At 43.1% G+C, this 14916-nt stretch overlaps 1 long non-coding RNA gene across 1 annotated transcript; it reads right to left on the bottom strand.

Annotated features, from left to right (window-relative positions):
• Window positions 1-12334: 12334 nt before the first annotated feature.
• Window positions 12335-14363, bottom strand: LOC144374923 (uncharacterized). Its single transcript, XR_013434162.1, has 2 exons — window positions 14212-14363; window positions 12335-12477 (listed from the first exon to the last, which is right to left on the bottom strand). It is a non-coding gene; the product is annotated as an uncharacterized LOC144374923 (long non-coding RNA).
• Between the last annotated feature and the right edge of the window lie 553 nt (window positions 14364-14916).

Genomic DNA, 14916 nt, shown 5'->3' with positions numbered 1-14916 from the left:
AAATAACAAACTTAATCTCTAGACTTAAGTTTCCTTACCAGAAAATTAAATATCAAATTCTAAGGGTCATATGAGCTTGGCACAAATGTAAACAGAGTTTCCACTGTTTCCTATCTCTGTCTGTTTTCTGGTTAGTTTCCATGAACGTCCACCCACTAGACCCATGCTAAAATCCACCTCATCTCAGCTCTCTTGTGGTGTTTGAAGAAGATGGCACCTGACTTGTTTGAGTTCTCAGGTGCAAAAGGCTGCTTTCCTCTCCTCCCTGGCCTACCTATCTAGGCATGGCCCTCACACAGTCACTGTTATAAATTTTCTTAGTGAAGAGACAAAGGAGAGAACACATAGATTAACTTGTTCATTCACTCAACGAATATTTACTGGGTATCTATTACATATATTAGATGTGTCTCATTAAGAACCAAATCCACCTGTTAGGTGGAGGTAGAGGTTGCTGGGGAGATTTTCCTAAGGAAGCAAAGGTTGGTTGAGATGTGAAGGGAGAGTAAGAGGTAACTGGATGGAAGGGAACAGTTGAGAGAACTGGCCTAGGGCCCTGCAATGGGAAAGAAAGAAGGAGAGAGAGAGAGAGAGAGAGAGAGAGAGAGAGAGAGAGAGAGAGAGACCAATGAAAGGACAACATGGTCTTTCTCCTCCTTCCTGGCACTCTGCCTCTCATTGGGTTTCTTTCTCAATTAGCACATCTCCATTGCCAGACACATGTGGTTATATTGGCTCAATCTATAAAACACGTGTGAAACCTGGACACCTACAACTGTGGTTAGAAAAGGACTTTGTGGTATTTATCAAACACATCCTTGGTTCTCATGGCATGGGAAGCAATCAGTATCCAAATGGAGACATTCTACTTCAGAGGAGCCATTTCTTTCAGCTTTTCACAAACTCATTCCCAATTTTTCTAATTAATACCTTCCACTTTAGCCCTCTCCATCCTCAAAGTAATTGCAACATGTTCCCAAATGGGTTATAGCACTCTAATTTGTTTTTTAGTAAAATCTAGTAAATAAAATATGGTAGAACTTAAGGATGCCCTTCTTTCATATGGTAAAAATCCTCAAGGGAGATAAGTTTACTAAGTACAAAGAAGAAAAAGTTTTGGCATTCCTGAGAAGGGAGGAGGGAGGGGGAAAACACCCTGTAAATGTCACTACTGACCAATTTTATCTATGTTTGGAAGGCCCTGGGGGGTTTTAGGGCTTTCCATAGAGATTAAAAAGTGACATTCTTATGAAAAAGAAATGCACAGCCTTTGCCCCCTGGAGCATTCACCCCCACATCCATAATTCAGGTGAATAGGAATTTCAGTAGCCAGAGCACAAAGCTTCCCACAGCAAGCAACCCTACCCGCTGTCAGTTTCAACAGGTCAGTGGCATCTCTAAAGAAACCTTGAATCAAACATGTCCATGTCTGATAGCTTTTCCCAAGCCACTGTGGGCTTATGACAGTGCCTATTAGAACTGACCCTCCTGAACCCATACTATTATTTCCATTTATGCTTGACTTAGGACAGTGGACCTGGCAGGTCAGATGCCCAAATGCATTCCGATAAGCCTGCCCTGAAAGCTCTTTCAGATCATTGGGACTCCAAGAAAGCTTTTTTGTTTGTTTAAAAAAAATGTTTTAAAAGGCATTTGTATTATTCTGGTATTCACTAGAGGAATGGACCTGAGCAGCAAGGAAATATGACCTGTTCTGGTTTTAAAATTCTACACTGTTTTGTAAAGACTTATACTTGCAAATTTGTTTTTGTTTTTTTCACATACCAACTTGAGGACATTAAATTAAAAATAAATTTTTATAATAGTGGTTCATTATATGAGTCTCTTTACTGTTGTGAGTGCTTGAAATGTTCCTATATGGTTTTTCATGACAAAAGCAAAAAGAAATAAGCACATCATTCCACATGCTTCAGGGTCCTTGCCCCTCTTTTCCCCTTCACCCAAGACTTCTGTATCTAGGGAACATATGACAGTTGAGCTTTCAGCTCTAAGTCTGTCCTGAATCACCACTAATTTTTCTCAGTTGCTTAGAAGCAAGCTTGATATTTTGTTCTTACATCCCAACAATACTTATAAAAAGGAACTCTTGTTCTCAGTATGTTAGAAATTATAGGTTCATTTCTTCTGAGAAGGAAGTTACATATTAATAGGCATTCTGATGTTATTTTTACCCTTTATTTTAAAGGTAAAGTTTCCAAGGACATTAAAAATTGCAATAGTGTGCTGGGAGTAAATTTTACTCCTACATCTAAGAAACAAATTCACAAAAGATGACATCATAGTAGTTATATTTTGCAATACGACAATTGAGGATTTCACAACCGCCTTAAGTTTCAATCACAACACAGATAAGTAAAACATTAAAGATGAATTCTTTAAATGTCATTGACACAATTTTTTTTAAAAAAATCCATTAAACATTTACAAAGTTGATAATAATGCACTTAGTATGCTTATGGAAATCATGTGGAGTGAAAATATACTAGCTTCTTAGGAACTGTTATAAAAACTCCACATTCTATCTATGCTGCTTCTGGGTCAGCAGGGGTATTCTACACCCAAATGAAAACCATCCTCTTAGTAGATGTTTTCCAGTACACTCAAGTCCAGGACAAGTGTACTTTTCCTTCCCTCCTGCCCTGTAGATGATGACTGAGGTACACACAGAAAAGGAAACATAGAGAGCTGAGGACTTCATGCCAACTTTGACTCAAGTGCTATCCCACACTAATCCAAAGCTCATCAAACCATCTTCCTGGGCTCTTGATGAGAACAGAAAGCTAATTTTTCATACTGCATCAAACATCCATGGATTATTTAAAAAACAAAACACTTAGAATCTACTTGAATATATGGGACATTTTGAACTAACAGGGCATTAGCCAGTCTTTGTGAAAACCCCCTTTATGCTTTAATTTGATTTATAGGACAATTTTTTAAAGTAGTCCTTATTACTTTTGAAATCATGGTGTACCTTTAGGATAGGCTGACAAAGGATTGTTTTATGATATTTCTTGCTTAGTGACTAGGTAAAAAAGACTTTCAATGAACCATTTGTTAAGTTCTAAAATGTCCAAATGTAATTAGGAAACCATTTGTTCCATTCCTTTTTAAACATTTCTATAAAATTCTATTCTGACTCAAGTATAATGAAATTAGCTTTTGCTGGGTCTGACTTGTTAGCCTAACCACTGGCCACTCTTTTTATTTTATTTTTCCCAATGCTGGGGTCCAAACTCACAGTTTCACACTTGCTAGGCAAGTGCCAAACTGTTGAACTACATTCTCAGCCCCACTGCGTCTTAATCAGGTGATACCTGTTAGCACAGGAGTTGCATACAGCCTTCAAGAAGGACAAACTGCACTGCCCAGACTTTCTCAAGGACCTCTGCTCCATGAGGGTTGGGGATCAACTAGCAATCTTCCAGGGCAAACAGAGCAAACCATAAATTATGGGCATCACAGCAGCTTTCCAGAGGCACACAGCAGTGGCAGGGGTCCTGGGTTGTGAACCAGCACATACTGTTAGTTCAGCATGTGTGTTGGTGTTAATGCCTCCACATCCACAGGCCTTTGTCCCCTTTGTACACTCACTCTTCTGTCTCATTTCTCTTACCCATAGCTATCCTTCAGAAGTTGGTATCTTGACCCACATTCCAGAAGGCAGCCCAGCCAACTTCTTGAAACCCAGCACCTAAATAGTCTCATTTTTGTACTAGATGACAGAAGCAAAATCCCTACCCTCCTGCCCTGTAGATGATGAATGGGGTACACACAGAGGAGGAAGCATAGACAGCTGAGGACTCCCTGCCAAACTTGACTCAAGATCTATCCCACACTAATCCAAAGCTCAGCTAGACTCCCATCAAACCATCCTCCTGGGCTCTTGGTAAGAACAGAAAGTGATTTTCTGGAAGGACCATCTTCCCCACCCAAATGTCTATATAATGATGTGTGTCATTCTGGCAGAAAGGAAGGCAGTAAAACACAGGTTCTGGAAGTGGCCCTCTCTATTCTCAAGAACGCTAGCCAAGCTGAGGGGACAAGGAGAGGGAGTCTAGGTAAGTATTATCATGGACACTGGCTTTCTTTCACGTATGCTGGGAATTAAAGCAAGTTAGTGTTATGTGTAGAAAGCTGCTTTCTTGTATGTGCACCAAGTTCCCTGGGGTGCTGGTCACACCCTGGTGGGACCAAGTGAGCTAAATTGATGCTGCTTCTGTCACAGAACTATAAACCTCCCTCCCTGCCATCACTGGGGTAGAACAGAGGACAATGGAGAGAGAAGTGCTTGTCCAGCCAGCCACCACAGAGTCCTAGGGGAATGAGGGTGTCATGTTATGACAAAGCGCTGGAGGCCATGTGTAGATCAGAGGTACACCTGTCCACCATTGCCACTGGACTTTCTGGTGAGGCACCTGTCCAGCCGGTAATTACTAGAATTTCCCTGTGGACTTTTCTCAATAAACCACATCTCTCACATCCCAGCTCTTTCTTTGGTTTCTTGGAAACCTGTCCCACTCCTCTGGCACAACTGGGCTTTTTGGTAAACCAAGATGGTGCTACCAACCAAACACTCCCAAGGGGCAGGAGCGCTGCTGTGATAGGGTGTAAGAGCTTGTGTCATTGATGGTATGGGACCTGGGCTAAAGGTGTGAGGTTCTCAGTTCAGGTCATGACCTTGTCGTTGGCCACTTGACAATTTCATGCCCTCACCTAACTTCTTGAGGAATCTCAGATTCCTCAGGCATAAAACAAGACTCCCTAAACTGGTGTATGATTGTATCTAACATTTTACAAATGAGTGCGTTGGATTCAATTGGAAATGAAGTCACTAGGGTACAGGTCTGAGCTTCTCTGTCAACTTGGGCAAGAGGCTTCCTCCCTCTCTGACTTCAATTTTTCCTTCCACAAAAGTAAGCAGTTGAATTTTAATCAGAATAAGACCATTTCTAGGTGAATTGACCTTTGACCTTCTTCTAAGGCATCAAAAACTTTGATCTTAAATGCAGGGATACCCCCCCATTTTTTTTCTTGTCCTTTTCTCCTGATACCACATGAAGTTGGGGCAACTAATTTTACAAGTACACCTTCAAGATACTACATAAGGGAGTAATTCCGCAAGTTTTCCTAAATGCATTATTTCAAGAATCTAAAGTCTTTCACTGTGCAGGTCCTTGAAGCCTTTTCAATATCCTTTTCACACCCTCTATTCCAGGCTCTCTGGAGAATCTACTGGGTCCTGTACTCTCTCTGGCTTCTCCCAACCCTGCCTTTCTTTGTTCTCTGAGGTCGAAACATCCTTCTAGGGGCTGGGGTTGTGGCTCAGTGGTACAATGCTCGACTAGCCCATGCAAGGCTCTAGGTTCAATCCTCAGCATAACATAAAAATAAAAATAAAGGTATTGTGTCCAACTACAACTAAAAAATAAATGTTTAAAAAAATAAAAGAGAGAAACATCCTCTGTTACATCTCCCTGCTCATTATTTTCTCTACCTGGGGAATTTTCCTGGACACTCTTCCGTGACCCCCACCCCAGTCAGGCGCTTCCTTGATGCCCCCCCCCCACTGTGGCTCCATGAGGCTTCCCATCCACCACTGTGGCCAGTACCCCCAATGGTTCCCAGGACAGGACAGATCTCTCCGCTCCTACAGGGCAGGGCTGTGTGCCTTCGCTTTTGTCACAATGTCTCCAGTCCTTTGTTTCTGTAGGTTTTGTATCACTGAAGTCGACCAACCACAGGTGGGAAATACTGGGAAAAAAATTTTGCATTAGACATTTTTCCTTGACATTATTCCCTCAAAACACAACTATGGGCATCACGTTACAATGCGTTAGGTATTATAAGCCGTCTAGAGGTGGTTCAGAGTACATGGGGGCATGCATGCAGGTCATGTGCATATACTATGCCTTCGTGTATGAGGGGCTTGAGCATCTTCGGATTTGGGCACCTGTGGGTGGGGGTCCCAGAACAGATCCCTTGCAGATACCAAGGGATGACCATACCTAGCCCTGCTGTGCCGGAGGAAGGAATCAGTGAACACTACTGACAGGTGTTTGACAAAGTGAAGATAAGGGTGAGGAAGCCAGGAGCCAGTCTCCCCGAGTCAGGGAGTCTGTGCACCCCCGCACCTGGAGTCCTTTCAGCGCACAGTCAGAGGAACTACGGGTTCTCCAAGCAGTGCATTCTGGAGAGTGATAGATTACCTGTGCCTCCTCCAGAGCCCACTGACAGGAGCAGGGCGGGCACAGGGCACACCGCAGAAACGAGTGGCCTGGCATGCTCATACTTCACCACGTGGGGCCTTTCCAGAGGCAGTGTCACTACATGACTCATGAGTGACACCGCCCTGCCTGTCACTGTGGCCCCAAATGGCATGTACCCGATGACAGATGTGTGTGTCAAGCTACAAAACACAGCAGCCTGGGGGAACCCCAGGGCAGCTTTAGCAGACCTGAGATAAGATGTCAGCAGCAGCCCCCACCTCCCCTGTTAGCTGGGCATGCTGCCTCACTGTCCCTTCCTCCAGAGTCACCTTCCAGCAGGTTTCATGCGACTGCACTCCGTCCACCCACAGAGGGATCTGACAGACCTGACGGAAGGACCCAGAACCCAGGGGAGGACCGTCAGGATGCTGGGCACCGCGGACTCCAACACCCAGCTGCCCTTCTGGAGCTTCTGAGGGTTGATAGAAGGGTGAGACCGTGGGCAAGGAGATCTGCTTTGTGGTCACTCTGCCTCCCGTACCTAGGACAAGAGTGACCATGGTATCTTCCCTTCACAAGAGCACTTATCATTTATGTTATAGTGGCTGGCAGATGCTGGGGGACATAGCATGTACCAGGAGCTATGCTATGGCCCCTATTGAATTCTCTGACTTAATTTTCACAATAACATTATAGAGTAGGTGCTATTGTTGTCTCCATTTTTATATATGAGATAATTAAGCCTAAATTAGTTAAGTAACCTGTTCATGCTGCAGTTTGAATGTGATTTGTCTCCCACAGGTTCTTGGGCTGGAAATTTGGTTGCCAGTGTAGCTGTGGTTAGGAGATGAGCCTTTAAGTGGATTAATGTTTTTCCCCCGGGAGGTGAGTGCTCACTCTTCAGGGACTGAATTGTTTATCAGGGGAGCAGGTGGTTACAAATTGAATTCTTCTGTCTTGACCTGTCCTCTTGTTTTCTTTCTCACCACATGACCCTTTCTTCCAGGGTTCCCGCTACATGATGCTTATGCCATGAGCCCTTCACTAGAAGCCAATGCCAGAACCATGTTTGGGGACTTCCAGAACTGAGAGCTAAATAAACCTCTTTAATTTTTTTTTTCGTTTAAGTATGTAGTCTCAGGCATTTTGTTAGAGTAACCCAAGATGGACTAAGACATTCAATTAATAAAAGTTGAGGCAGGAACTCAGACCCAGGTTGTCTTGTGTATTTTGCCATCTTATATTGCACCCATGTAAGACCAGAAGAAAAAAAAAGGGTAGTGACAAGGTGGGCCAAGTGAGGCCAGGTGACATAACACCACATGTGGGAGCCATATTAGAGGTGACTTTTGTTCCTCCCTGGACCCAGTCACTGAGAAATTGGCTGGGAAAATTCAACCCACTCACTCAGTTTAAGGGTTTGGAGCACCAGGAGGCACCATCTAAGATCAAGGAAGGAGTATGTAACCATGGCAACCATGATCTACCCTAATTTCTATGCCCATGGAAAGAAGAGAGTTTTATCTAAAAAAAAATCAACTTATGGGATAACTGACCATTGACATTCAACTTGGTAGCAAAAAGCCAGTGAAGAAATTTGATTACTGAATCATTACTGCTCCTCGCTGGGTGAGGTGGTGCACACCTGTAATCCCAGTGGCTCAGGAGGCTGAATGAGGCAGGAGGATCCTGAGTTCAAAGTCAGCCTCAGCAACAGTGAGGGGCTAAGCAACTCAGTGAGACCCTGTTTCTAAATGAAATACAAAATAGGGCTGGGGATGTGACTCAGGGGTCGAGTGCCCCTGAATTCAATCCCTGTTACCCCTGTCTAAAAAAAAAAGTATATATATAACTGCCCCTTATAGAGTCTGGGCACTTGTGGGCAAAAAGAGTTGCAGGGCTCAGAAAAGGTCAGCCTTCTTGCGAAGATGCCATGGTGCTGGGTCAGTAGGTTTGACACCTGTCAGTACCACCCCATCCGCCAAACCTCAGGAGACTTGCCTTGTTATGACAAGCTATACTGTAGGAAGCGAGGATTCCCTTTCTTTTGTACTGTCTTACCATGTTCGTAAGCAATTTAAGCAGCGAATTATACTAATTTTGCTTAGTGCTGAAGTGTGAAATCTTAAGAGATGGTGCCAAATGAATGATGGGTGTGTATTTCTCAGTTTGCTCGTGACTTTATTTTCAGTATGTTCATTCTTGAGGACATGTCTCGGATGTGTAAATTTTGCTGGGATGCAAAATGGAAAATGAAAACAATTATGAAATTATCTAAAATTGTAGGTTTCAGATGATGTGAAGAAGAAGAAAGAACTTCTATGCTCTTCTTGTAACTGTAGATTTTTTTGGTCCAAATAAATTCTAGACCTATCATTAATTCCCTAAATGATACAGAAATCAGCTAGGATGATAGCCAATTTTGATGAATTGGTACAAACTTCTATTTATGAAATAAGACTGAACAAAGCGTCATTGAAGGCAGGATGCAATCTCATCCTACACATCAATCTGAATTTAAAATACATGCATTGATTGAGGGGAAGAAAACATGGTTAAAGCTACGCTTGAAAAGTCTTTATTTCACAAAGAACCATATCTATTATACAATATATGCCAAATGTATCAGGTAGTTATTGTCATGATTCACTGTGTAACAAACAACCCCCCAAATCTCAGTGGAAAATGGTGACCAGATGCCTATGGATCACTGTTCCATCTGCCTCATTCTAAGGCCCAGACTGGAGAGAAATGGGATTTTCTTCCCAGGGTGATAAGAGACACACAGAGAAGGATCCCAACCATGGAAGCACATTTTAAGCCTATTCTTGCATCAACACTTGCTGCCATTCCTTTGGATAAATCAGGTTACATAACTGACCTCCAATTCAAAGGCCAAGGAAGTACATTTCTCATATCATGATGAGCTGTGCTAGCTCCACCACAGCCCCATTTTGGCTCTCCTCCACATTCCTTTGGGTGCCATATTTTGGGGCTGCCCAGGGGGAGATGGGTTTACTCTCAGAAGCTGGACTACTCTCCAAAACCTCTCCATTCCAAGATGGCAAGCACCACTGGGCCCAGGTGATGTGGAAGTGAGGTGGGTGGAGGTGCTCTAACGCTCAAGTTTTGCTTAGAGGGAAAAGGAGACCCTGAGGATTCCCAGCAGAAACAGGTTTGACCCAAGGAAGGACACGGTGGTTGAGCAGGACTGGTGAAATCAAGGTCAGGAAGTCTGTTTTCATAACATCTAGAAGATCAGGAATAGAAACCACCACCCAGAGCCCAGCCTTGGAGCACCAAAGCAGGAGATCCTCAGGTGGGCATCACAAAGCCAAGGGCAGCTGCTACCAACAAATCCAGTTGCTGCTCACAATGCACAGTATTTTTTGGTGGTGGGAGGACCCCTGAAAAGCACATTATCTCAGCTGTTTGACAGGGTCCTTTTCTTCTGACTTTCATTGGGGAAACCCTGACGTCATATTCTACGTGGGTAAAAATTGGAGACTTTTCTCCACCAATGCAGAATAGAATGGAGAAGGGGTCAGGAGGCATGCTGGGTTGACCCAGTGTAGAAAATCCATCACACCTTCTTCTCACACTTAAACTTCCAACCACCACCATTACCGTACCATCTCTGCCTGACATCAATGCTCGTGAAAATGTATTCATCCTGTCCACCCCAGAGAGAGACACGAAGTACTGTAAGACAGAGAATGACTGTTTTTAAAAAAAATCCAGATAATTATGTTAACCTGAGAATTTGCTTAGATTTACCAGATCCATTTTTATGTAGTCACAGGACACCTAATGACATCTCCATCAATGATGGACCAGATAGATAATGGTGGCTTTCATAAGCTTATAATGAAGCTGAAAAATCCCTATCCCTTAGAGCTACTGTGTCCTTCACAAGATCATAGCAAAACACATAGCAATGTGTTTGTGTTGATGCTGCTATAAACGAACCATTCAGTTATTGAAGGGAACCCAAGTTGGTTCCATAGCTTAGCTACTGTAAATTGAGCTGCTATGAACATTGATGTGGCCACATCATCATGGAATGCTGATTGTAGGTCCAATATATACCAAGGAGCAGGATAACTGGGTCAAATGGTGGTTCCATTTTCTAAGGAATCTCCATACTGCTTTCCAGACTGGTTGCACCAATTTGCAGTCCCACCAGCAATGTATAAGTGTACCTTTCCCCCCACATCCTTGCGAACATTTATTGTTCCTTGTATTCTTTTTTTTTAAGTGAGAGTGAGAGAGGAGAGAGAGAGAGAGAATTTTTTTAATATTTATTTTTTAGTTCTCAGCGGACACAACATCTTTGTTGGTATGCGGTGCTGAGGATCGAGCTGAGCCACATCCCCAGCCCCTGTTCCTTGTATTCTTGATAATTGCCATTCTGAACTAGAGTGAGAAGGAATCTCGGTGTAGTTTTAATCACTAGAGATGTTGAACATTTTTTCATATATTTGTTGACCACTCATATTTCTTCTTCTGTTCAGTTCTTTTGCCAATTTATTGATTGAGTCCAAGGTTTTTGAGTTCTTTATATATCCTGGAGATTAATGTTCTAGCTGAGGTGGAGGTGGCAAAGAGAACTTCCCTTTCTATAGTCTCTCTCTTTTCATATTCTGTTTCCTTTGCTGTGAAGAAGCTTTGGTTTGATGCCATCCCATTTATTGATTTTTTTTTATTGTTGGTTGTTCAAAACATTACATAGTTCTTGATACATCATACTTCACACTTTGATTCAAGTGGGTTATGAACTCCCATTTTGACCCCATATACAGATTGCAGAATCACATCAGTTACACTTCTATTGATTTACATATTGACATACTCAAGTCTGTTGTATTCTGCTGCCTTTCCTATCCTCTACTATCCCCCCTCCCCTCCCCTCCCCTCTTCTCTCTCTACCCCCTCTACTGTAATTAATTCCTCCCCCTTGTATTATTTTTCCCTTTCCCCTCACTTCCTCTTGTATGTAATTTTGTATAACCCTGAGGGTCTCCTTCCATTTCCATGCAATTTCCCTTCTCTCTCCCTTTCCCTCCCACCTCTCATCCTTGTTTAATGTTGGTCTTCTTCTCGTACTCTTCTTCCCTAGTCTGTTCTTAGTTACTCTCCTTATATCAAAGAAGAGATTTGGCATTTGTTTTTTAGGGCTTGGCTAGCTTCACTTAGCATAATCTGCTCTAATGCCATTCATTTCCCTCTAAATTCTATGATTTTGTCATTTTTTAATGCAGAGTAATACTCCATTGTGTATAAATGCCACATATAAATGCCACAGTTGGCAGGAGGTGGCCCTGGAAGAGCCATCTGGTAAATGGAAGTCAGGTGGTGGCAGTCCAGTAGGGAATGGGAATGCAAGTCATCTGGCTTTTCAAAGTCACCAGAGGAGCCCCGGGTCCAGATTTCCTACTCTCCAGAGGTCAGTCATAAATGCCTGAGTTCTGATTCTTGCATTTATTTTTTTAAGAAACTTCTGATGGAATTGACAATTCCTTCACTTTTATTAATAAGAGCTTGATGCTAATTAATTGCCGAGGTCGGAAAACATAAGTTCTTGAAGGCATGGGTGGGATTCCATATTTTTAAAAAAAGATAATATATATACTAATAAGTCTATAAAATCATGGAGCCAGAGGTCCTTTAGAAAATCACTAAAACATCATCAGCAACTGGCCAGGGCGAACCACAGAAGCTCAGAGCTGTAAGACAGCCTAGTTTTTCAGAGCAGGAAACCAAGATTGGGTGAGGACATCTACCCAGGTCCCACACTGATGGAAGGCTGAGTGGACCCTTGGTAGATCACAAGGTTCCCAGAGAGTTGTGTCCCTTTGCACCACACGGCAATTAGAGGCATGGCCAGTGCTCAGAGATCTTAGAAGAAGCAACTCTCTAACCATTGCCTCTTTGCTTAGAAACCATTGCCAACTGCAAATCTACTTGAAATACTCCAGCACTGTCGTTTTAGAAAGGATAGAATTAGATACAACTACTACAATGCTATCTGTAGGAAATGCGATGTGTAAAACAGTGAACATTAATATATACAGTAATCAGTTTTTTATCACCGTGAAGAACAATTTAGAGGAGGAAAAGTTTATTTTGGCTCATGGTTTCTGAGGTTCAGTCCACGGTCAGTCAACTCCACAGTTCTTGGAACGAGGTGAGGCAGAACATCGGGGCAGCAGGGTGTGGTGGAGGAAAGCATCTCAGGACTGGGCAACTAGGAAGTAGAGAGTGAGCTTCACTCACCAAGGACAAAATATAAACCCCAAAGCATGCCCACAGTTACCTGCTTCCTCTGGCCACACCTTACCTGCCTACAGTTTCCACCCAGTTAATCCACATCAGTGGATTAATCCACCAATTAGGTTATATGTCTCAAATCTATTTATTTCACCTTTGAAAATTTTTGCATTGCCTCACACTATATACAAATTGGTCTATAATTTTTTTTCTACTCAAAGTCCTAACCATATAGGTAATAATTATGAGCATGATAATTTTGGGTGAGACAGGTCTAGTTTCAAGTTCAGTTTCTATGGCATGTCAACTTGGGATGCTGGGCATATTTCCTAACCTCTGTGAGCCTCGGTTTCCTCTTCTGGATAAGGGGATCTCACAATGAGTGATAATCTATGTAAATTACTCAACATAGCTTGCCATCCAATGCCTAATCGCTGTCAGTCATGCCCACAAAATATGTAATGTTTATGAAGTAAATGGTGGCTGTTGGAAACTGACAGATCCCACTTAAGAAGTTACTTCTGATTAGTGTGGGCTTCATTCCAGGCAGTATTTCCAACAATGTCGACACAGAAGTTCTTGAAGTGTGAGCTCCGCGCCTTCTCGATTTCTCTGTGTACTGGGAACTTGAACTCAAAGTCTAATGTAGGGACTGCTGACTCCTATGAAGTTTAGGCTCATTACCAATGCTATTATCTAAATTTTTCTGGGGGGAAAAAAGGTGGTGAAATAATGAAACTTCACATTTTTGGCATGTGGAAAACTTAAGGGGCTAGAGGATGTTTTTAGTTCTGAGGATAGAAATCAGAACTCTTTCAAGAGGTTGGTCAGTCTAGCCGATGTAACCAAGAGCTGGGCCTCCTAGTACGTGGACACTGAGATTCCAAAGTCAGGTTGTCCAGGACTGGCCAGGATGGAAATCAGGGGTAACCCATGGGTGCAGCAGGTTCTGAGGCTCAGAGAGATGGCCTTAGCCAGGGGTGGGGCTCTGGAACATAATGGGAAGGAAGTGGAACACGTTTCCAGCTCCACTACCTGCTAGCTGTATGGTGTTCGGCAAGTCACTCAGCTCCTCCGAGTTTCAGTTTTCTTGGTGATAAAATGTGACTTTCTTAACCACATGCCTGGCCCAGAGCAAGCACATAACAAATATAAATCATTATTATGATTAAGAGGTAACATGGTGAGGCCTGCAGAGAAAAGCTCCAACAAACTAAGGGTCCTCGGATCAACTGGGCTTGGCACAGACAGGTCCTGCGTCCTGAACCAGCACCCAGGGTCCCCACTTTCTTGGTCCCCAAGTCCCAGCCATTCACCACGACTCCTGCCTGATTTTTGAGGTCTCATCATTTCACGCTGGGATCTCCACAGTTTGCTGGCCTTCAACACTCATCCTGCTCTGTTCTGACGCTCCCAGGAGGTATTTCCTACCATGCAAACCTGACCAAGTTGCCAATTTGCTGAAAAACCCTTCAATAAGGTTTTCCTTTCCTTTTTTTAATTTTAATTTTAATTTTGCTGGTTCTTTTCAGTTCTGCATGACAGTTGAATCCATTTTGATATGATCATAGAAGCATGGAAGATATCTTATTCTAATTAAGACCCCAGTGTCTCTCCTTCCCATTCCTATTCCCTTCTCTCTATTGATCTTCCTGCCATTTACCCATAGTTTATTTTATTTATTTATTTAAATAATTTCTCGTGGATGTACCCAGTGGTGAGCTTCACTGTGGTGTATTCATGGATACACAGCGAGCTCTAGGCCTGGATCCCCTTGGCATGGCCCATGTGCCTTCTGGGATTGGCAAGTGCTCCTTTCTCTCAGCTCACTGGAACCCACCGTACTCAGGACAGTCCTAGAAGACAAAGAATGGCCAGCTTTACTTTTATTTCCCTGCTTGGGAACAGAGAAAGTACAATGACCTGAGCCTTTATCTCAGATCAGTCATCACCTTTCATTGCACATTGGAACAACCCAGGGGATTTATAAAAACCCACCCAAACCCCACCCCAGACCACCAGTATTGTAACTGGCCACCGTATTTTGAAGCTCTTGTGGTAATAATGAGATACACTCTGGGTTCTGGATCCCAGCCATACCCTTCTCCTTCATGTCTTTTCAAGAAGGAAAAGAAAAGAATCTCACTTGAAGCCCCAAAGACATCAGCCCCGAGTTGAGTTCTAACATCAACCACCTGCTAATGGTCGCTGGCTTCAGAGGGACGCTGATCAGTTTCAGGAAGAGGGTGGATGTCAGGGAAGTCAGATGCATGATCAATTCAGGAAGTGGGATGTCAGAGAAGTCAGACAAATGATCAATTCAGGAAGTGGGAGCTCAGCCCAGTCTCCTGCAAAGCCGGCGGTTTCACGAAAACCCTTGTGAATGTCAATGAACACAAGCCCCAGTGGCGTGGAC

Source organism: Ictidomys tridecemlineatus, unplaced genomic scaffold (assembly GCF_052094955.1).
Source record: "Ictidomys tridecemlineatus isolate mIctTri1 unplaced genomic scaffold, mIctTri1.hap1 Scaffold_96, whole genome shotgun sequence".
NCBI classification, from domain to species: domain Eukaryota; kingdom Metazoa; phylum Chordata; class Mammalia; order Rodentia; family Sciuridae; genus Ictidomys; species Ictidomys tridecemlineatus.
This window is presented reverse-complemented; position numbering and strand designations above follow the sequence as displayed.